General features: G+C 46.6%; 1 protein-coding gene across 3 annotated transcripts in view; it reads right to left on the bottom strand.

Moving 5' to 3' along the window:
• LOC147027681 (uncharacterized) overlaps positions 1-25,000 on the bottom strand; it is a 76,789-nt gene that overhangs the window by 28,503 nt on the left and 23,286 nt on the right. Inside the window, exons 2-3 of one of the 3 annotated variants that reach the window (XM_085877224.1) lie at positions 23,556-23,625; positions 18,928-19,131 (exon numbers count right to left, since the gene is read on the bottom strand). The gene's annotated coding sequence lies outside the window, so the exon portion shown is untranslated. Of the gene's footprint in view, positions 1-9,954; positions 10,045-18,927; positions 19,132-23,555; positions 23,626-25,000 lie in introns of those variants that run through there. The other 2 variants (XM_085877223.1, XM_085877225.1) reach the window with 2 other exon arrangements.

Consider the following 25,000-nt stretch of genomic DNA (forward strand, 5'->3'; position numbering starts at 1 on the left):
CTTACAAATTTTACACGAAACCATGGCCCAGGATCAATGGACTCTGCAAAGAGAAAAGCAGTTAGCAGGGAGCCAGGCTGCTCGCATGCAGTCTCTGGCTCAGGGAATGCAGGTTTTTGGGGAAGGTGGCCGGCTGCTCACACGCAGTCCAAGGCCTTCCCCTTGGAAATGGACGCAGCGAACACAACAGCGCACGAGCTGCGCAAACACAGTCTCCGTGCCAGCTCAAGTGGCACACGCAATGAACACAACGGATGGATGGATGGATGGACGCAAACACGGTGCACGGGCCGCCACTGCAGGCCCGTGTTGTAGCTGCCAACAGGGCAGTCCTCGCAAACTGCGCAACGATCCTGGTGCACATGGCAATGAATAAGGGGGGGGGGGGAGATGCAAAACAGGACGGGGGCAAAAGATGACGAGGGCAGTAGGCATGGATGGCAAAGGGAGCAGGCAAGGCATGGCAAAACAGCGCCACTGTAGCAAACGCAGCCGGCAGTGAAGCTGACCCGCACAGGCCTTGCAGTAAAACAGTCGGCAGACGATCGACCGGCACAGACCTTGCAGTAAACAGCCAGCCGATGAAGTGGGCCGGTACAGGCCTTGAAGTAACACAGCCAGCCGATGAAGTTGGCCAGCCTTTGCCTTTCAGTGGAGGTGCGGTGGTGCTGGCCACTCGGAAGGCAGGCTTGGACCTACCTACTGTCTCCCTCCCGACCTATCGCCTCTGCCTGTCTCTGTCCATACCCACCCCCTTAATTTGTCGAAACCCAATTTAGCCCCCACTTACTTTTTTTTGGTTTTTATTTTTATTTTTGCTTCTCCCACTATAAATCGTCCCCGAACCCCCTTTATCGTCCTTTTTCGCCTAACTTATCGTCTCCAAGCCTACTCCCAACCCCTACGTTCCCTTCCCGGAGGGGAATAAGGGAGAGCTTGCGTCCTGTGTCGAGGCCCAACAAAGCCTCAGGATGGCTTCCTCAGACTTCAGCGATCTAACCCAAAGTGGGTCCAGCGGCCCACAATGAGAGTGAAGGGATGGATGGTGCGGAGGGGTACACTTCCTATCTACCCTAACCATTAACCATTAAACTACCCCGGGTCTTTCAACAAGCTCCTCTCGCTTAAACTCTCGGTTTGAACAACCAAGATTCCCATCACCTGTGTTGGTGTCCTCGCAAATTCCGTGCCATGCCCTCCAATTTTCTTCCCGTGCCCTCACACGGTCTCATGGCTGGGACGCATGGCTCCCTTGGCAGGAACTACCCTCTGCCGATTCCCCAGCGATGGCACCCCCCGGCACTACACTGCCTCCGAGCCTACCAGCTCCCTAAACACCGGGGAGTGCCCTCCACGGCGACTCCCCTGAAACGCTCACGTGGCAGTTTGGCTTCCCAGGCCCCTTTCCGAGGGTCACCCGTGCCCACGACACTGCTCACGCAGCCAATGGCGCCCCGAGCCCCCGCATCATGCGGGCGCACCCGTGCCCACTACGCTATCCCGGCGCCCCATGGGCCCTTGGCCTACCACGGCCGACCAGCCCGGTGCCCGGGGTACCCACTCAGCAATACTCACCGTTCGTAGCCACGCTCCCAGCCCGTCAACAGGGCTCATGCACCCCTACAAGCGGGTATCGAGCCTAATTTCCCACCAACACCAAAACGACCTCCATCTGTCTATAATTCCAGCAATGATTGTGTGTGTGTGTGTGTGTGTGTGTGTGTGTGTGTGTGTGTGTGTGTGTGTGTGTGTGTGTGTGTGTGACCGCTGTTTCTCGACAACCTCTGGTCCGTTCTAATTGAAACTTGCCAGGTATATTGCTGGGGACCTGTGGATGTGCCTTTTCAAGGTTTGATATTAATCGGACAAGTGCTTCCCAAGTTATGGCCATTTATTTTCCAAACCAATGGGAAGACACGTTGTTGCGTGGGCATGGCAGATGGGGAAGGGAAGCACAGCCACGTTCCCCATTACGGGTTACAACGTACGGGCTTCCGGAGAGTGATGACTTTGTGTGTTCTAATAATTTCTCGATTTCTTATGCGCATTTATAGATAAACACAATGGCCCAAGTTATGATCGTTTTCAATATTAGACGGTGTATAAATTTCGGGAACATCAGAGTGCTGGTATGCTCCGAACCAGGAAGTAAATTTTTTCTCTCTCTTCTCTTCTCTTTTTGTTTTTCCTTGCCACGACATTGCGAAAAGGTAAAATACGTTGGCGCTAATTGAATAATTGGGTATTAAAAATAAATTGCGAATAATCGTAACTGCGAATAATATCGAACTTCCGGGTCATGCACGTAAGGGCACGTGAGAGCGAAGAAACGGCCTGTGTGGTTTATTTATTATTATTATTATTATTATTATTATATATATATATTTTTTAACGGGCACGTACTAGTTTTGTCAATTTAACTAACCTAGCGAACTCACTCTACACTGACCCTGGGGTCCCTTGGGCGGGAATCACTCCTCCCCCCAATCACTCATCGCACCATGCATTCCAAATTCGCTCCATTCACACAGACCCGCTGGCCTCACTCACTCAACACGTTTCCTTCCCGCACTTCAATTCACACTCCATCGCTGATCACTGCCATCCTGCTCACCACTTCCCCTATCTAACTCATGCTCCCATGTCGTCCCTTAAAATACAGCACGTTCCTTTTAACACTAAGTAGCTAAGCTATGTCCCCTCCACACATCCAAAGTCTGTCTCTGTCTCCAAATCATTAAAAATCATTTCCCCTCCTAAATCTGCCTGCAATCCCTTTAACTAATCCATTCCATGGGCCCCCTGAGGACTTACCCCTGCCCCATGAAGCTGGTCTATCTAAACTAACCCTTCCCCCTAACTAATGGCTATCCTGTGCCCTGGCCAAGGGGATCTTCCACCCCTTGCCCAGGGAATCCTGTTCACCCGAAAGCGAGGGTTGCTTTTTAAAAAAAAAAATTGTGCAGCACCAGCACGGCAACTCGCAGCCTGCGCACTTTTACTCCCCGTGACGTCATGGCAGCTGTTCACGCACCACGTCCCTCTTGGATGGTACCAACCGGCAGGGATTCACCCTCCTGCCGGATTCCAACCCTACGTGCAGTCATGACGTCACCCTGCGCATTACAAAGCAAACCTCGCGTTTCGAGGGGTTCCCCACACGAACACATGTGCTCTGCCCATTGGAGCTTAACACAAGCTCGCATGGAGAACCCGTTCGGTCCAAATCCGTCATCCAGCCTATATTTTGTCCGTCCGCGGGATCGGCAACATCCACCGCTGGCGTTTCCGGACCGGGTTTCACTCCCGCAAGCGCGCACGTGGCGGCCTCGTGCGTACCACAGCACAGACCCCGCGCATGCCGCCGTGCAAACCCGACACGGTTCCCACAATAGCTACGGCCGCTACTTGGCCCTTTTCCATCTGTCGCCGTCGTCGTCTCCATTTGACCCACGCACACCTGCGTGTTACGACACTCACACTCCATTCCATTACACTCACACCGGGAGACGTGGCTGCATGTTCACTCATGCCCACCGTCATCTCCCTTACGTACCGCTCTCTCACACACACGGACTCCCTTGCACTCGGCCGTTCACTCACGCATGCCATTTCCTTTGCACACGTGGTTCCACTCACACACGGCCTTCCACTTGCACACGTGGCTCCTTCCACACACGGTGCCTCATCCACACACGGCATGCTGGGAGGCATGCACGTCGGCACACTTGCCACCACACAACTCACACGCCGGGTCGCTTCCACACACGGGGGCGCACTCACACCTTTCACCACACACACCGGGACAATCACACTGGGCAATCGGGTTGCCTCTTGGGCTCCCGGCGCCTCCATTTTATTTCTTTTATTCTTATTTCTGTTTCTTCCTGGTTCCTTTTTCCCTCCCATTTGAGTCGTTCTTCCTCTCGGAGCTTTTTGAACTGTTCGTTCCCTTTCCGGAGTTTTTCGATCTCCGTGGACTCAAATTTTGCTCTCCCCTCGAACTGGTTAATTTCAAACTCGTATTGTTTTTGTTTTCTCTCCCACTGTTCCTCATGGTTTTCAGCCTCCAATCTCATTGTTTCCTTCAATTGGCTCATCTCCTTTTGCCGTTTCGTTCGTTGTTCTTCCATTATCTCTGCGTACCTCAACCTTGCTTTCTCCTAAAGTCGCTCTTGTCCTTCTTTTTGTTTCATTCCTTGTTCTTTCATGATCTCCGCGTACCTCAACCTTGCTTTCTGTTTTACTTGTTCTTTTCTTTCTTTCTTAATTTCTTTCACCTCGTGCCTGATCTCCCTCGCGCACGTCTCCGTCACCCCAATTAATTTTTCCCTCTCGGTCACCGTCACTGTTGCTTCCTCCGTCACCCTTACGCTTCTCGCCCAACACGTCCCCAGAATTATTTTGTCCCCACCCGCCTCCATTGTGGGCCTGACAGCCGTTACACTCCCCCCCCCGGCTCGTTCGTCCCAGCACGTGGCGACGCCATTATGCCTGCCTGCAGACATTGCCCCACTTGCCGCCTCTCGCCCCGCAGTGCCCACGCATCTCTTATGAATGCCTGTGGGTGCGCATCCATTTTTCCATTCATTTCATCCATTTTGTTGTCCATTTCCACCAACATGGCGAATAGCTGGGCCATGTTGAGTGCACTTGGGTGGGCCGTTTCGGCAGGGATCGGGGGAGGGTTTCAGAGGAGGGAAGGGGAGGTGTCATACACCGTGGTCGCTGCCGCCACGCCCATTTCGGGCTCTGGGTTTGGTTGGAGAAGAAATTGTTCCTGCATCACAACCATCATTTCCTGCTCGGGGATTTCATCCTGGGCCATGGATTCTAACAATCCCACATCAATTTCTAATACCCCCGGCTCCCGCTCACCTTGAGACTCCATCTTATTTCTCGTGAGAGATTAAAATTTTGCCTGCTCATAATTTGGGGGGAACGGGGGGGGGGGGTCTCCTCGCACACCCCTGGTCCGATCCCCGTGAATTTAGCCTGGAGACGGGAGAGTTTGTATCCCACTCTTGACACCACTGTTGCGAATTCTGGCACGTCCGGCCCCTCAACTCGAATGGCGACCGCGTCGCCCACCGGAACGGACAATTCAGTCATGACCCTCTTGGAACTATCGCCAAGGAGCTAGTCACGGGTGGGGGTTTAACCTCACCACAACCCAGTCCGCATTCCACCCGCGCGAAATAGGGTGAATCGCCTAAGTCGATATACCTAAGTACTCGCACGGGTAACCTACCGAGGGGTTGTACCATGCCACAGGTCGACTCCGGACACAAACCGCGAAAGCGGCTCGTTCCGTGCTACAGGGATAACTGAGCGGAGTTATCGTCGACCTTGACGGTTCAGATTAGTTACCGGGTGTTTTAAACCCACTATCAATCCCTTACGTGATGCAAGATGGAGAATCAACAAAGGAAAGGACGAAGCGAAACGGGGGAACAATTGGACAAGCACATTTAATGCACGACACACGGAAGCACGTATTTCCAGTCAGCAACAATTAATCATGCACGTATACAGAGGCAAGAACAAAATCAAGAACGAAACGCAGAGCTACAACCGAATATAATAATTACACTGGCACTTATGCAGGTCTAAACTTGACGGACTGGCGCCATACACAGACACACATTTACACAAAACCCAAAGAAACAAAAGTGGCGACTTCCCTTTCTGCGCACCAAGTCCTTCTCCCGTGCCCTCAGCTTTCAGCTCCTCCGGCGTGGTCGGCGAGCTCATGCTTCGCGCCAGCACGTGTTGGCCGCTCAACGTCACGGATGGGGTTTTGGGGAACGAACGGGGTTTTCCAGCGCTATCTCGGTGCGGACGGGGGGGGGGGGGGGAGAAAACGTCGATACTTGGGGCCGAGAGAGGGGAATGGCAGACGCTCCGTCCCACCAGCGGACTCTCGGGACCGCACAGACTCCGACTGACCATCTGACCAAGAACTCTCGAGCAGGATATATATCTATCTCTATCTCTATCTCTATCTCTATCTCTATCTCTATCTCTATCTCTCTCTCTCTCACCACACCGTCATGTACAAAGGGATCAAGCGCACGCTCAACTCTCCTCATCCGCCCCCTTTTGTCGCGCGGGGCTTCGCCCTGTCGCTCCGCCCTGTTCTTCGCTCCACCGCTCTTCGAGGAATTTCGAGAAAGGTCTCGACAGGGGGCGTTCCTCCTATCTGATCGCGTCACACCGAGCATCCCCCAATCGGGAGCGAGCTGCCCCACCCCTCCCCCTTCTCACCAAGCGTGACGACCATCAGGCTGGAGATTCAGGCGGGAGACCTCTCCCCCGGGCTCCCGCAAGAACCTTCAGTGCACAATCCCGCGTCCTCACCCGTCCCGCGGAGATCGTGGCCGCGCGGTGGATGTAGGATGGCGTTCGTAAGGTGGGTGGTGGCAAAGATGGTGGTGGGGAATGTTTTCAAGGTGGCGTCGTGGTGTGAATGGCGCGGTTGTTGAGATGTTGGTTGTGGAGAGGTTGGTGGCAATGGTTGGCGTTGTTGCACCAAAATAACGACAGCAAAAGAAAAATGGCTAACTAAAGCGTCGCAGCCCGAATTAATCACACATATTCCCTCGAAGCAACGGGTGTGGGCTAACTACACATGAACCTATCAATATATCTAACCTGAGGACCTTTCTGGTGTATTGCTAATTTCCACAACCGTAACAATATCTACATATATATATATATATATATATATATATATATATATATATATATATATATATATATGTGTCTGTATCCATCCATCCATTGTTACCATACTCTGTGTAGAGCGTTGGTGCTGCCTAAACCGTCTCCTTGGCTATTAGGTACAATCCTGGATGGGTCGCCACTCCGACACAGTATACCAGCAAGCCGGTACTAATTTTTGCCGAATTCAGAAGGATGACAGGCAGAGGCAACCTCACCTGGTATTAATTCAACAGCTGAGGGAGATTTGAACTCAGGATCCCAGGATTCCTGGATCCCAAGCCCACCACCCCAACCATTCAGCCAAAACCAGGCACATACATATATATATATATATATATATATATATATATATATATATATATATATATATATATATATATATATATATATATATATGTTTGTGTGTGTGTGTGAGTATATATATGAATGTATATATATATATATATATATATATATATATATATATATATATATATATATATATATATATATATATATATATATATATATATATATATATATATATATATATATATATATTGTTTCGAATTTGGAATTCAATTGCACAAAACATACAGGTTCCCTGAGTCAGCTATGTCGATAAGTGCATGTTCCCAAGTAGCTCACCTTCCATTGTTTAAATGTTTTGAAATCGATTAGATGCGCTGCGAATCGATTTAATAGTTCGGGAGCAAACAATGGAGACGTCCCTCGCCCTCTTCTGCGAAGAGGAAGAAGAACCCTGCGGTGACGTCAACAACTCCTTCCCACCCGTGGTTGAGCGGGGGGTAGATCACGAGGGCATGAGTCACGCCGGGTGCGGGGGAGGGGGTGCAAAGGATAAAGAGGACATCTATTCTTTCTTCAAGAAGGAGTTCGTAAAGAGTCCCGTGGGAGTCCCGTGGTAGGGCTGAGTTCGTGGGCTGAGTTTGTGTGGGAGTCCTGTGGCAGAGTTCATGTGCTGAGTCCCGTGGGAGGAGTAAGCTTTTTGCTTCTGCAGTTGGGGGAGTCGGGAGGAAGCCAGAAGCCAATGAGCTGTGTGGAAGTCCAGGTGTCTCGAAGGAGACGCGAGCTGGAGGTGCAGCCTTGCCTGCTGTATCGCGCAAACCACGCGTTCATGTGGAGAGAGCCGGAGAGAGCTCGCCTGCCTCACGGAAGGCTCGTGCTCGACCGTGGCTACGCCAGCTGCCGTGGGGAAGGAGCAACGCGGGTCGCCCAAGCGCGTTCGTGTGGAGAGAGTCGGAGAGAGCTCGCCTGCCACACTGAAGGCTCGAGCTCGACCGTGGCAACGCCAGCTGCCGTGGGGAAGGAGCATCGTGGGTCGCCCAAGCGCGTTCGTGTGGAGAGAGCCCGCCTGCCACACGGAAGGCCCGAGCTCGACCACGGCGACGCCAGCTGCTGTGGGGACGGGACGTCGCGGGTCGCCCAAGCCAGACACCACGAGGGTGCAGGTCACCTGCAACGGTCTCGTGGGACTCGTTCGGTCTGCCAAATCCCACGCCATAAAGACCCAAGAGGTCCAGTCTGACACATTTGCCTTTGATGGGGTCTTTTTCCTGCTTTTCTTTCGAATGAATGTTGTGGCGCCGAGTCCCGTAAGTAAAACTATGTAAGTGACTGTACATTAATAATTGCTTAAAGACAGTTGTAGTTCTTTTGTCGTGCTTTTGTTGCTTGTATAATTGCATACGTTTTTTCCTTATTTAATTGCATACGTGTTTCATTTTAATAAATGTCCTTGTGTGAATGTAAACCTGCTCGTTGCCTCCTTTCCCTCATTGACTGAACATTTTGTGTGTTGGGAGTTAGAAAGCCGTTGGTTTGCCGTAATAGGGGGACATTTGGACCGACGGTTCTCGGCGATTACGCTGCTCGGAATCGCGCACAGACAAGCTCGCCTCGGCGGTTTGTTCCGTACGAGATCCGTCGAGGGTGGAATACCCCGGTAGTTGGATCACGTGGGTATTTAGGTTCATTGACGATTGGCAATCGACCCTACCCCACGTGATCTGCCGATTGGCGTATTTCGGTTCTTGTACAAGGACCCGTCGCTCGGAGTTATCCGGGCAGCGATCTCTATTCCGGCGATCGGTCGGGCCGACTCGACTTGCGGCTCCATTCAGAGCGGTCGGTTGGCGGCTGACCCCCCGGTCTGTAACAACTGGTAGTCAGGAGTGGGGTGTGAACCCATCCACCTCCGTAAATTTGTCGGTTCGAATCCGCAACAACTGGCTGTGAGGAGGGCGATTCGGCCCCCTCCGCCTCCGTAGCAAAATTCACGGGGTCGGATCAGGGGTATACGGAGGAAACCCCCCTCGTGTCCCCAAATTACGAGCGTTATAAATTTTATTCCCAGCACGTAAAATGTTCAGCCAAGGCGAGCAGGGGCAGGAGGGATGAGGAATGGATTTGGAAATGTTAGAATCCATGGTCCAGGACGCCATCGCCATACGGGTTGGACCCATACCAGAAGGTTGGGAAATACGGCGATGCAACAATGTACCTGGTTCTCTGTTTTATTATTATAACCGCACCACGAATAGTAGTCAGTGGGAGCGGCCTGTGCAGGAACTTTTCCGGCAAACAAACTCGGAGTCGCCAGATGGCGGCGCGGCCACACCTCAGTGCGGCACGAGGCGTGAGCGGGCCGCTATTACTAGCGCAACGAGCCGCACGGCACGGCGGGGGAAGCGCTCCCGCCCACTGGTTCAAACCACGGGGCATGGCAGGCGAGGCAGGGCGACGGCAGTACATTGCAAACTGAATTGGCCGAGGCACAGGAACGAATTTGTGGGTTGGAGATGGACTCAGCCAACGCAGACTGGGTTCATAAGGATTATGTGCACAGGGAAGCACAACGATTGGCCGATGCACAGGAACAAGTTCAGGAGCTGAAAGAGGATCGCCTGGAATACCTAAATAAATACAGGAGGGAAGTGGATGAAATGAGGAAGAAAGAATGTGAAAGAGGTGTAGAGATGAAAAACGAATTAGAAAGGAAACCTTCTGAGATACTGAAACAGCAAAACAAAGAGATAGGATGACAAGACGAACTGAAGATGTTAAAAGAGGAAAGGAAGAGAACAGAGAATGAAACGTAAAGGAACCACACTGTACAGATCGAACAGTTAGAAGCCAAAGCAAAGTCGGAGTGTGCGGAGATGAGGAAGGAATTAGAAAAGAAAGCTTCTGAGTTGCAGAAACACCAAAACAAAGAGACTGACTTACAAAAGGAGTTGAGGATGGCGAGAGAAGAAAGAACGAAAACGGAGAATGAAACGTCAAGGAACCACACTGTGCAGATCGAACAGCTGGAAGTGAAGGCCAGATTTCAGAATGAGATGCAGGAAAGAGTCATGGAAAAAGAACGAATGAGACAGAAGAAAGAAATCAGTCAATTGAAGGAAATAACGAGATTGCAGAATGAAGAACAAGAGAGACAGTGGAATAGAAAACAAAGAGTATGAATTTGAAACTGAACGACAGAAGAAAAAAAATAGGTTGGAGTACGAGGAGAAAGTGAAGGAGCAAGGAATGAAGCAGGAAGGAGAAATCAGTCGATTGAAGGAAACAACGAGATTGGAGAAGGAAGAACGAGAGGAACAGTGGAATAGAAAACAAAAAGAACATGAATTTGAGGTGGACCAATTGAAAGAAAAGGCGAGGCTGGAGTGCGAGGAGCTAGAGAATGAACAACGAACGAAACGAGAAAAAGAACTAAGCCAATTGAAAGAATCGATGATATTGGAGAAGGAAGAACGAGAGGAACGGTGGGGTAGAAAACAAAAACAATATGAGTTTGAAATTAATCAACTCAAGGAAACAGCAAAATTTGAGTCCAAGGAGATGGAAAAGCTCCAGAAAGAAAATGAACAACAAAAGAGGCTCAAAGAGGCAGAATGACTCAAATGGGAAGGAAAATGGAGTCAGAAAGAAACAGAAACTAATATACATGCAGAGACAACAGAAATAAAATTCACAGAGACACGGGAGATAGAGGGTGAATTGGACGGGGTTAAAGACGGACACACACACACACACACACACACACACACACACACACACACACACACACACACACACACACACACACACACACACACACACACACACACACACACACACACACACACACACACACACACACACACACACACACACACACACGTAGCGAGGCTTAATGGGGGCGAGCTGGCAGACTGTCTCATGACCCGGTGCGAGCAACTGGATAGCCTCCTTCAGGAACCGAGGGAGACGCTATTCTCCCTTGAAGCGAATCATGACCAGGTGAGTTCGGTCGTGCCGAGCGAGTTAGAGGGGGCGAGTGGTGTTGACGGGTGCATGAGGAGCTTGGGGGGTATGGAGGCCCCGGGAACCCTTGTGGTGGCACGATTCCCCAGTGTGATTGGCCCGGTGTGTGCGGTGAAAGGTGTGAGTGCAGCGTGTGTGTTGAAATGCGCACCGTGTGTGGAAGAGACCCCATGTGCGAGTGGTGTGGTCACGAGTGTGCCGGGGTGCGTGCTTCCCAGCAGCCCATGTGTGAATGAAGCACCACGTGTCAGAGAGGCCGCGTGTGCGAGGGAAACGGCACACGTGAGCGAACAGCCGTGTGTGAGTGAACGGCCGAGTGTGAGATCGCTGTACGTGAGGGAGATGACAGTCGGTATGCAGGAGAACGCAACTGCATCCCCGTGTCCGAGTGCCATGGTGGAGTGTGTGAGCATCGTGGCATGCAGGAGTGTGTGCGTTGAACGGCGACGACGATGGGACCAGATGAAGGACAAGGGCCGAGTTGCGGCCGTAACTGAATTGAGAACCGTGCCGGGTTTGCACAGCAGCGAGCGCGGGGTCCGTGCTGTGCAACGCACAAGGCCGCCACGTGCGCGGCTGCGCAGGTGAAACCCGGTCCGGAAACGCCAGCGGTGGATGTTAGCCGATCCCGCGGACGGACAGAAACTAGGCTGGTTTCGGAATTTGGACCGGATGGGTTCTCCACGTGAGCGTGTTTGTAAAGCTCCGACGAGCAGAGCACATGTGTTCGCGTGGGGAACCCCTCGAAACGCGGGGCTTGCTTTGAGATGCGCAGAGTGACGTCATGGCTGCACGTGTGTTTGGAATCCGGCAGAAGGGAATTCCTGCCGGACGGTACCGTCCAAGAGGGACGAGGTGCGCGGGGCGCAAGCAGCTGCCATGACGTCACAGAAAAAGAGCGCGGCAGTTCACAGCCGCGCTGGTGGTGCGCATTATATATTAAAAAAAAAGAGTTGAGAAAAGCAAGCCTCCTTCGGGTGAACAGGATTCCCAGGCAAGGGGTGGAAGACCCCCTTGTTTGGGGGCACAGGAAGTACGAGTTAGGAGGATGGGTTGGAGTTAGTGAGACCGGCTTCATGGGGACATGGGTTGTACCTCATGGAGCCCGTGGAATGGATTAGTTCGAGGGATTTTAGTTTAGATTTAGGAAATGGAATTTTTTGATTTTTGGAGACACGGACAGACTGGAAATGTGTAGTGGAGACGTAGCTTAGCTTCGTAGAGTAAATGGAACGTGCATGAGATTTAAGGGATGACGAGGGAGCACGAGTTAGTCAGGGGATTTAGTTAGAAGGATGGCAGTGTGGAGTGTTGGTGTGAGTTGCGAAATGGAAAGTATGTGATGAATGAGTGTAGGACAGTGGGCCCAAGTGTGCGAGTGGAGCGAATGTGGTATGCATGGTGCGAATGACTGGTTGGGGGAAGGAGTGATTCCCACCCAAGTGACCCCGGGGTCAGTTTAATGCGAGCTCGTGGGTTATTCAAATTTATTAAAAGGAGGTCGTTTTGTTGGTGTCGAGAGAAGGCACGAAACCCGTTTGGAAAGGTGCAAGAGTTAATGGACCGGCTGGGAGCGTGGCTGTGGAAAGTTGAGTTTTGTTTAGTGGGCACCCCAGGCACCGGACGAGTCGGCCAGAGTAGGCCAAGGGCCCAAGAGGGGCCGGGACAGAGTAGTGGGCATGGGCGACCCGTAGGAAATGGGACCCGTAGCACCAGAATGCCATGGGGCAGTGTACTGGGCACGGGTGACCCTCGGAAAGGGACCCAGGGCATCAACACACCACGTGGGCATCGGAAGAGGGGCAATGCCAGAGAGGGCAACCCCCCGCGTTGTAGGGAGCAGCTTGGCTCGGAGGCAGCCTGTGGGCCTGGGGGTGCCATGGTTAGAGTTTGGCAGAGGGGGAGTTCCTGCCAGTTGAGCCACGCTGCCCAGCCAGGAAATTGTGAGAGGGCACGTATGAAAATTTGAGGGCAAGGCCCAAATTTATAATGGACACCAACACAGGCGACGGGAATCATAGTTTTTAGAACCGAGTTTTAAAGTGTGAGGCGTTTTTGGAAAGCCCCGGGGTAGTTTCAGGTTAATGAATGTTTGAGTAGATAGGAGATTTACCCCTTCGCACCATCCATCACTTCGCTCGTTGTCGGCTGCTGGACTCACCTTGGTGGTTCGCTGAACTCTGAGGAGGCCATTCTGAGGCTTCGTTGGGCCTCGAGACAGGACGCTAGTCTCTCCCTATTCCCCTCCAGAGAGGGAACGTAGGGGTTGGGAGTAGGCAAGGTGGACATGATAGGCTAGCCAGACAAAGACAATAAAGGGGGTTAGGGAGACAATTATAAAAGGGAAATAAAAATAAAGAGGGGCTAAATTGTTGTTTTTGTGGCAAATTAAGGGAGCGGGTATGGACAGAGACAGGCAAAGGCAATAGAGTGGGGGGAGACAGTAGGCTCGGTCCAAGCCCGCCTTCAGAGCGGCCGGCACCACTGCACTCCCTCCAGACCTTATGGAACCACACCAGAGGCCGGCCAGCTTCACCTGCCGGCCTGTTGTGCTGCAGCTGCCTGTTCTGCATGGGCTTACCTTGCCATGCCTAGTTGCCTGCCTCTGCCATGACCCCATGCCTGCTAGCCCTTGTTTGCGTTTGCCCCTGTGTCCATCCATCACCAAGCGTGCCAGGACCATCCAGTTTTGTGAGGACTGCCCTGCAGGCAGCCTGTACATCCAGTCAATTTTTTGTATTTTGCGACCATCTCCATCCATTCCCCTGCACCAAAGACTTTGCTATGACTTTTGCCTTTCCCCTTTCACAGATCACAAGTCCTGGGTCATGGTTAGTGTAATGTAATAGAAAAGTTAACATTGTAAATACGTGGAACCCCACCTGCATGTTTGTTTTAGTGCCGGCAATTTTAGTTAACTTGTCCGAATGAGTCTGAGAGTTTGTTTCGTTCGTTACGCAGCGCATTAGGTTATTTATTTTTGGGACACGTATAAAGAAATGTCGCACTCAGGGATCCGAAGGAAGAACGTACTCGGGGAAAACTTCCACATGCTGGTCACATTAAAATTTGACGACTTGGAACGAGTCTGTAAAAAGGGGAGGGGGTGGTGTTACGAATTTGGAATTCAATTGCACACAACATACAGGTTCCCTTAGTCAACTATGTCGATAAGTGCATGTTCCCCAGATAACTCACCTTCCATTGTTTAAATGTTGAGAAATCGATTAGATGCACTGCGGATCGATTTAATAGTTGGGGAGCGAACAATGGATACGTCCCTCCCCCTCTTCTGCGAAGAGGAAGAAGAACCCTGCGGTGACGTCAACAACTCCCTCCCACCCGTGGTTGAGCGGGGGGTGGATCACGAGGGCATGAGTCATGCCGGGTGCGGGGGAGGGGGTGCAAAGGATAAAGAGGACATCTTTTCTTTGTTCAAGAAAGAGTTCGTAAAGAGTCCCGTGGGAGTCCCGTGGTAGGGCTGAGTTCGTGGGCTGAGTTTGTGTGGGAGTCCCGTGGCAGAGTTTGTGTGATGAGTCCCGTGGGAGGAGTAAGCTTTTTGCTTTGGCAGTTGGGGGAGTTGGGAGGAAGCCAGAAGCCAAGGAGCTACGTGGAAGTCCGGGCATCGCGAAGGAGACGCGAGCTGGAGGCGCAGCCTTGCGTGCTGTGTCGCGCAAACCGCGCGTTCCTGTGGAAAGAGCCGGAGAGAGCTCGCCTGCCACACGGAAGGCCCGAGCTCGACCGCGGCTCCGCTAGCTGCCGTGGGGAAGGAGCATCGCGGGTCGCCCAAGAGCGTTTGTGTGGAGAGAGCCGGAGAGAGCTCGCCTGCCACACGGAAGGCCCGAGCTCGACCACGGCTACGCTAGCTGCCGTGGGGAAGGAGCATCGCGGGTCGCCCATGCGCGTTCATGTGAAGAGAGCTCGCCTGCCACACGGAAGGGCCGAGCTCGACCGCGGCTTCGCTACCTGCTGTGGGGACGGGACGTAGCGTGTCGCCCAAGCCAGACACCAGGAGGGTGCAGGTAACCTGCAATGGTCTCATGGGACTCGTTTGGTCTGCCAAGTCCCACGCCATAAAGACCCAAGAGGTCCAGTCTGACCCCATTGCCTTTGATGGGGTCTTTTTCCTGCTTTTCTTTCGAATGAATGTTGTGGCGCCGAGTCCCGTAAGTAAAACTGTGTAAGTGACTGTACATTAATAATTGCTTATAGACGGTTGTAGTTCTTTTGTCGTGCTTTTGTTGCTTGTATAATTGCATACGTGTTTTGCCTTATTAAATTGCATACGTGTTTCATTATAATAAATGTCCTTGTGTGAATGTAAACCTTCTCGTTGCGTCCATTCCCTCATTGACTGAACATTTTGTGTGTTGGGAGTTAGAAAGCCGTTGGTTTGCCGTAATAGGGGGACATTTGGACCGACGGTTCTCGGCGATTACGCCGCTCGGAATCGCGCACGGACAAGCTCGCCTCGGCGGTTTGTTCCGTAAGAGATCCGTCGAGAGTGGAATACCCCGGTAGTTGGATCACGTGGGTATTTAGGTACATTGACGATTGGCAATCGACCCTACCCCACGTGATCTGCCGATTGGCATATTTCGGTTCTTGTACAAGGACCCGTCGCTCGGAGTTATCCGGGCGGCGATCTATATTCCGGGCGATCAGTCGGGCCGACTCGACTTGCGGCTCCATTAAGAGCGGTCGGTTGGCAGCTGTCCCCCTGGTCTGTAACAATATATGTATATAATATATATGTATATTATAATACCAAGCTTGCACACTAAAAACGCGGCTCGCCGTCACACGATCCCTATGAAATTGCTGTGGCACTTAGCGGACATGCCAACAATGTTTAGGAAGTGTTAGCATTCCATAGTACCACTTGCATTTTGCACAATGCGGATTTTTGTCATTCCCCGTGTACGGTCTGTCGTCTGCTACCAGCTATGTTGTACTGCTATCCCATGCATGTGCATGGGTATCGCTAGTATGTATATAATATACATGTATATTTATATATGTATGTACACACACACACACACACACACACACACACACACACATACACACACACACACACACACACACACACACACACACACACACACACGTAGGCGACATGGGTGGTCACTATATAATTGCGTACTAGTCATAGTTTTTGACGGATCGGGCTGAAAAGTTTTTGACAAAGAGGTTGATTATAGTGCGCATAAAAGCGCAGAAGCCGATTTTTGATTTTCGAAAAAAAATATATAAAAATATTTTCCAGATATTTTCAAAAAATTCAAAGTCCTGTTGCAAGGCAATGGTGGCATCCATTGCAACGGTGCTCAAAAGCATACCACTAGATCCTGGTATGAACCTACCAGTCAAGTTTCATCAAGATCGGATAACTCCTCTGGCCTCCAGAGGTGTCCATTACATACATACAGATGGAAAACCTGAGAATAACAGGTCTCGCGACCTGGTCTCTGGCAGGTCTCGCGACTGCCCAATGTATGTATATGTATATGTATATATATATATATATATATATATATATATATATATATATATATATATATATATATATATATATATATATATATATATATATTTCCAGGGTGTCCATAAAGTCTCTTTACATGTTAAAAATTTTATTACAAAAGCAAATGAATAGATCAACCTGTGGAAATTATTACAAAATGTGGAGTAGATATTGAAGTTTTTTTGCCTCATTTAATGCACTTCTATATGGGCACCATTAGTTGCACGAAGCACATCAAGACGGTATAAATTATAAATTACAGAGAGACTTTTTGGGCACCCTATATATATATATATATATATATATATGTATATGTATATATATATGTATATGTATATGTATATGTATATGTATATGTATATGTATATACATATACATATACATATACATATATATATATACATATACATATACATATACATATACATATACATATACATATATATATATATATATATATATATATAGCCTGGTGTTGGCGCAGTGGTTTGGGCAGCGACTTGGGATCCAAAAGGTCCTGAGTTCAAGCCCCGTTGGGTATATGTATATGTATATATAAGCCTGGTGTTGGCTTGGTGGTTAGGGTGGTGGCTTGGGATCCCAGGGTCCTGAGTTCAAGCCCCGTTGGGCCACTGAATTTATACACCAGGGGGTTGACTCAGCCTGTCATCCTTCCGAGGTCGGCGAAATGAGTACCAGTGTACTGGTCCCGGTGTATGCCCCGGTAAGAATAGGTGTACCATCTCCCTGTGTGTCGTAAGAGGCGACCAGGGTTGGCGTCAGGAAGGGCATCCGGCCATAAAACATTGCCTCAAGAAAAAGCCCAACCCCTGGCTGTAAAAAAAATGGAAAAATCCAACTGCCTGGAAAAATTGCTGTAAAAACGGTCATATATATATATATATATATATATATATATATATATATATATATATATATATCCACATATATAAAAAAATGTATATCCATATATATATATATATATATATATATATATATATATATATATATATATATATATATATATATATATATATATATATATATATATATATATATGTGAGGTTTCCCGCCGGCGCATCGCCACGAGCACGACCCTCGATGAGGCAGTGGGGCCATCTCGGCTCGATCGCCCTGAATTTACAGATCGCCAGCCCGGGTAAGCCCGGGTCGACGGGTCCTGGTTATTTTGGAGCGAAATACGCCAATGGGGAGATCACGTGGGGTAGGGTTAATTGCCAACTTCAACTTACCTCAGTACCCATGTGATCCAGCTTCCGGGTGACTTCACCCAAGGCGGAACTCGTACGGAAGCGAGCCGCTTAAGCGGCCTGTTCCGTGTGCGTAGCCGAGCGGTGATATCGCCGAATTCCGCCGGCCCGATTATCTTGTGACCCTCCAATGGTCCACTAATCCCTCACACGCAACATGCTCAGTCAATGAAAGAAGCGACGCGACGAGCTGAAAACATTTAACAATTGGGGTTTATTAACCTCCGCCATCGAAGATCGGAGGTTACTGTTTTCACCCCTTTCTGTTTGTATGTTTGTTTGTGAACAGTATTACGGAAAAACTCCTCGACGGATTTCGACGAAACTTGGTGGGGGGATTAGGTATGGTCCAAGGATCATGCCATCAGATTTTGGACCTAGGACAAAATCCAATATGGCCGCTATGGCGGCCATTTTGAAAAATATTAGAATTTTTTTTTTCATTTTTTTCTACATGTTTTAAGTGATTTCCAACCCCCCCCCCCCGCCCCCCAAAAAAAATTGTTTGAGAAAAAAAAATTTTGCAACTTTTTTTTCAACAAAATTTCGATTTTTTTTTTTGCATTTCTCCATGTTTTAAGTGATTTCCAACAAAAAACATGCCAAAATTATAATTGCGGCTGATTTTGGAACTTCAGGTGGATATACCCACGTAAAATCAATTTCTGTCGCAAGGAATCTAGTTGTGACGAATGAATTGAGTATGTAAAAGTTAAAAGTAAAAGGGAAAGTTGCAAACTATAACTCTGTGAGCACTGTTGACATCAAATTGAATGAATAGGATATCAGGTTCACTTGAGTGACCGAGCAGTATTGGCGGTGGAGATTTTGCACTCCACCGAGTGCTCCCCCTTGAGTTTATACAGTAATCGGGGAACTAGGGAAGCATGCAAGAGCAGAACTATACTGAATACAATAAATGCAATGCAATCATTTACAACACACAAAGCACTTAACAGTTTCCTACTTGTTAGACGGGCCCACGGACACTCGTATGCACACACACACACCCAATAAATGGTGGCTGATGACTTTAATAAGGATTTCAGCTCGAAGGGACAGATGAGCTGAAACCCAGAACCTATCTCGAACCTCTCCACCTCGTGTGGTCTTCAAGCTGCTCGGACCCGGGCTCCAGCGAAAGCGAGCTGGATCCAATCGCTGTGAGCCGCGATCCTTTCCGAGCTCCAGCGAATCCCCTCGCACTTCTGAACACGTGCTGGTGAGATGAGGCGCCGATCCTTCCCTGAAGAACCACCTCCAGGATGAGGCCAATGATTCGCACCAAGCCGGGAACTAAGCAGAGAACAAAGAGCTTCATGAACCAAGAAGAACCAGCTGAACTGGATGACGAAGTAGAGCGCAAAACACATGTGACTCTCGCAACTGGCGCTCATCTCTCGATGACCAACAAGCTCGAGCCGAGCAACCAGCTCAACTCTCTTTCAATGAACCAAGCACAAAAAGCGAACCACCTCTCTTCTGAACAAAGCCAGAGCCCAAAAAGTGAACCGAGCCAAGCACAACCAAAAAGCCTTCTCAGCCAAGCAGAGGATCTCTTCCTTATCCCTCTCCGCCCCTCCCGGCGTGACTCATCCCTTCGTGCCGGCACAACCGCGGGTGGGAGTGAGTTGTTCGTCATGAATCACGGGACGGGAGGGCTCTTCTTCCTCTTCGCAGAAGAGGGGGAGGGCGTCTTCCTTTGTGTTGTGATCGATCCCTAACTATTAAATTGAATCACAGCGCATTTAATCAATTTCTGCCCATTAAACAATGGAAGGTGAGCTATCTATGGAACATGCACTTATTGACATAACTGAGCGAAAGGAACCTGTATGTTGAGTGCGATTGATTTCCAAATTCGTAACAAAATATATATACACATATATATGAGGCCCGGCGAGGAGTGATGGAAGCGACATTTTTTAGTGATATGATGATGATAGGCTCGGATGATAGGGGAAGGGCTAAAATAGTGCTGTATGGCATTAACTCCAAAATGGCCAATGTGGCTCTTGCATCACTCCTCCTCGCGGCACCTCACATATACATATATATATATATATATATATATATATATATATATATATATATATATATATATATACATATATATATATATACATATATATATACATACACACATATCTATGAGGCCCGGCGGAGCCTGGTGTTGGCGCAGTGGTTAGGGCTGCGGCTTGGGATCCAAAAGGTCCTGAGTTCAAGCCCCGTTGGGCCACTGAATTAATACACCAGGGGGTTGACTCAGCCTGTCATCCTTCCGAGGTCGGCGAAGTGAGTACCAGTGTACTGGGCCGGTGTATACCCCGGTTAAAATAGGTGTACCAGATCCCTGTGTCGTAAGAGGCGACCAGGGTTGCGTCAGGAAGGGCATCCGGTGTAAAACATGTGTCAAATCACTATGCGGATCATACGGATGATCCGCTGTGGCGACCCCTAACGGGAGCAGCCGAAAGAAGAAGAAGAAGAAGATATATGAGGCCCGGCGAGGAGTGATGGAAGCGACATTTTTTAGTGATATGATGATGATAGGGGAAGGGCTAAAATAGTGCTATATGGCATTAACTCCAAAATGGCCGATGTGGCTCTTGCATCACTCCTCCTCACGGCACCTCACATGTGTATATATATATATATATATATATATATATATATATATATATATATATATATATATATATATATATATATATATATATATATATATATATATCAATGAATAACAAACAACAATGACACTCGGTGGAGTGCATACCTCTGCCACACAATGCCTGATACAAGAGAATATATTGGGCCCAATATATTTTTGAAATATGTGATTTTTCGTGTTTGGTCCCATCTCTCAATGCTGAAGAATCGCTTTAAAAGTTAAACCATTCTCGTTTCCAAATCCGGAATCAGATCTTCACCAAAATAATAGTGATTCATCCTTGCCACACACCCATCCTGCCCACCAAGAGTCATCCAAATCGGTCCACAGCTTTTTGAGATATCATGCTATATATTAGTTTCGCCCTATCTCTCAATGCTGAAGAATCACTCATAAAATTCTGGTTGTCGGATCTGGATCCAGATCTTCACTAAAATCTAATCGGTTCGTCCTTGTCACTTGCCCAACCTGTCCACACAATTTCATCCGAATCCGTCCACAACTTTTTGAGATATCCTGCACATAAACAAACAGATAGAAAGGGGGTGAAAACATAATCTCTTTCACCTTTGGTGGCAGAGGTAAATGTATATGTATTTTTAAAGTCATCTTATATCCGATTTATTCACATTTCTCATTACATAAAAGTAAATCGCCTGTTTATTTATAAAACTGTATATAGTCACGTCATTCAAACCTTTTCACCAGAGCAATCAAATATTTTAGAAACAGCTTATAAAGTGAAGATAAACATCGATAAAAGCTTCGTTATCGATTTCTCACATTGTTCAGAAATGGATTGTTTCCTCTTACGTATAAAACATCTCTTTTTTTTCTCCCTCTTTCTTGAATATGTATGTATATAATTGACAAATAAATCAACATGTAAGGGAAATTACAATTCCCTACAAGACACAGTACAGATAAATATTTAATTAATAAATCACTGATAGAACATTGATACACTTGTTCGACACAAAGGTGAGAAACAAAGGTAACAGAGAAACATCAGAGCATTCATTGTTCTGTAAAACCGTATTCGAGATCGTTTGGAAATGGCAGGTAAAAGACAATTAAGTGGGAGGGGAGATGGTGAGGGAGAGAGAAGGGATTCAAAAAATTCTCAGGACCAGATCATCACACATTGGTCAAAGAAATGCCAAGTTTTGTTTTTATAGATCAACATACAAGTAAATACAATTTGCAAGAGAAGATATTTTCTTACTAATCATGGAAACAAAAAAATAAATAGAAAAAAATAAATAAATGAGCTATTCGAGAACCTTTTGATCACCCCTCTTTTCGCATTAATATATTATTCCCTCACTTCTCTCTTGGACTGACCCAAAGTACAGAATATATGAAGGTATAATATATATATTCACTACGAGAGCACAATAACATTCTGCACATTATCATTTTATATACACGACGATAGTGCGATAACATCTTGCATGTTATAATTTTATATACAATACAATAATGTGATAAGATCCTGCATGTGTTATCATTTTATGTACAATACAACAGTGCGATAAGATCCTGCATGTGTTATCATTTTATGTACAATACAACAGTGCGATAACATCCTGAATGTGTTTTCATTTTATATACAATACAATAATGTGATAACATCCTGCACGTGTTATCATTTTATAAACAATACAATCGTGCGATAACATCATGCACGTGTCGTCATTTTAGATACAATACAATAATGTGATTACGTCCTGCATGTGTTACCAATTTTAAATGCAATACAATAGTGCGATAAAATCCTGCATGTGTAAACATTTTATATAGAATACAATCATGCGATAACATCCTGAATGTGTTTTCATTTATATACAATACAATAATGTGATAACATCCTGCATGTGTTATCATTTTATATACAATACAATAGTGCGATAACATCTTGCATGTGCTCTCATCATATATCCAATGCAATAGCATCATAACATCCTGCACGTTTTATCATTTCATATACAATACAAGAGCGTGATAACTTCCTGCACATTTTATCATTTCGTATTAAAAAAAAAGTGAGATAACATCCTGCACGTGTTATATATATATATATATATATATATATATATATATATATATATATATATATATATATATATATATATATATATATATATATATATATATATATATATATATATATATATATACACATACAATAGTGCAATAACATCCTGCATGTGTATATATATATATACACACACACGACACAATAGTGCAATAACATCCTGCACATGTTATCATTCTATATACAATACAATAGTGCGATAACATCCTGCACATGTTATTATTTTATATACAATACAATAGCGTGATAATATCCTGCACATGTTATCATTCTATATACAATACAATAGAGCGATAACATCCTGCACATGTTATTATTTTACATACAATACAATTGTATGATAACATTCTGCACGTTTTATCATCTTATATACAACACAATAGCGCGATAACATGCTGCACATGTTATCATTTTATATACAATACAATTGCGGAATAACATCCTGCACATGTTATCATTTTATATGCAATACAATAATGTGATAACATTCTGCGCATTTTAGCATTTTATATACAATACAATAACATGATAACATCCTGCATGCGTTATCATTTTATATACAATACAATCGCATGATAACATCCTGCACGTGTTATTTAATAAACAATACAAGGTTGTCATCACAATATTCTTTTGTATATAAAATGATAACATGCAGGATGTTATCATGCTATTGTATTGTATATAAAATGATAACACGTGCAGGTTGTTATCACAATATTGTTTTGTATCTAATACAATAGCATGATAACATCCTGCATGTTATCATTTTATATACAAAACAACGGTGTGATTACATCCTGCATGTTATAATTTTATATACAAAACAATATTGTGATTAGAACCTGCACGTGTTATCATTTTATATACAATACAATAGTGTGATAACATCCTGCACAAAATGGTTTTACTTTCGCAATATATTTATCAACGACGGGAGGGAGGACCGACCTTATTGAAGGAATTCTTGGCAGACACATGTCGTCATTGTTCCGTACAATCCAAATCACAATGGCTCATTCTGCAGACACATTCTGAATGTCAAACAATATTACTTATGCATTTTAAATAACAAACCATGAAATAAATCTTTGTGAGACTTAAACCGTGAACATACAGGTACATTAAATTAAACCAAAAAAAAATAAAAACCACAAGACAAACAAACAAATAAACAAACGAAAAGGAATGCAAGTCCTTCACAAACAAATGTTGACGTCATAATGCAGAATAAAAGTGAAATGGTTCTTGACGCGATCGCGCAAAAGCCGAAAGGATCACACACAACGGAACGTTACACAAGGAACCGTAAATGACGCTTCGCTGTCCGGCTGAGCAGTGATTACCTTCAGCACACAATTAAACATTCGTGGGGGGATGGGGGTGCAATGAGGTTGGAGGTGAAGCACAAAGAGGGGGGAGGGGGGAGGAGCACGATCTGTGCGCTATTGTCTGCCTGAAGAACTATTAGAGGCACACAGCTTGAATGCTATTGGACGAACGAGTATTGATCATGAGGTCACGTGTTAATTATCGATTTAAACTAATGCATATTGCAACCAATGGCCCTCGCCACTGAGGTACTATATTAGGAGAACGCAGGCAAACTTTGCGGCCACAATACTAATCATCTTCCTTGAATGTACATACATACATACATACATACATACATGGCCAGTTTAAATTTCCCTTCCCTTGGGCTTCTTTACTTTTCTTTCCATATTCAGATTTCCATTCATCTTCAGCAATTCCAAATCATACCATCGCCTTTGAACTGGATATACCGTTTATCAGCCATCATTTGTATATTATCATTTTATGGTATACATCGTTGAAAAGTTTTTTTTTTTTTTGTTGTTGTTTCATTGACATTGATGCTGTAGGAAATAAATTCATAGAAATGATACATTTCTGGAATCAAAGGTGATTGCTCGCAATCAAATACCTTTTAAAGCGGCGTTTTGTTTGATAAGCCGAGGCACTTTGTCTGAAGAAATTTGATTTTCATTACCATGGCTCATGGAAGATGTATTTTGATTTTATTTTGATGAACCACACAATTTACAGAGCGTTGGTACTGCCAAAGCAGTTTTTTGGCAACGGTGATAATGGGTGGTTTGCCATTGTCTTCCAGGGTTGTTTATCTGTGCTCTATCCGTTTAATGCTGAGCGTCAGGCAAGGAATCGGCACACACCATTTTAAATGTATTTGGTATGAATTGGTCGAGGTTTGAACCAACACCTCCCAGTCTCAGAGCAAATACTATTACCATGACACATACACAGTATATAATATATATTATTTCATTTATATGTATGAAAATATATATATATATATATATATATATATATATATATGTTTATGAATCGCCTTAATCACCGATTTACCATAGATA

Source organism: Eptatretus burgeri, chromosome 4 (genome assembly GCF_056783735.1).
Source record: "Eptatretus burgeri isolate ZD-2024b chromosome 4, Ebu_testis_v1, whole genome shotgun sequence".
Taxonomy (NCBI): Eukaryota; Metazoa; Chordata; class Myxini; order Myxiniformes; family Myxinidae; genus Eptatretus; species Eptatretus burgeri.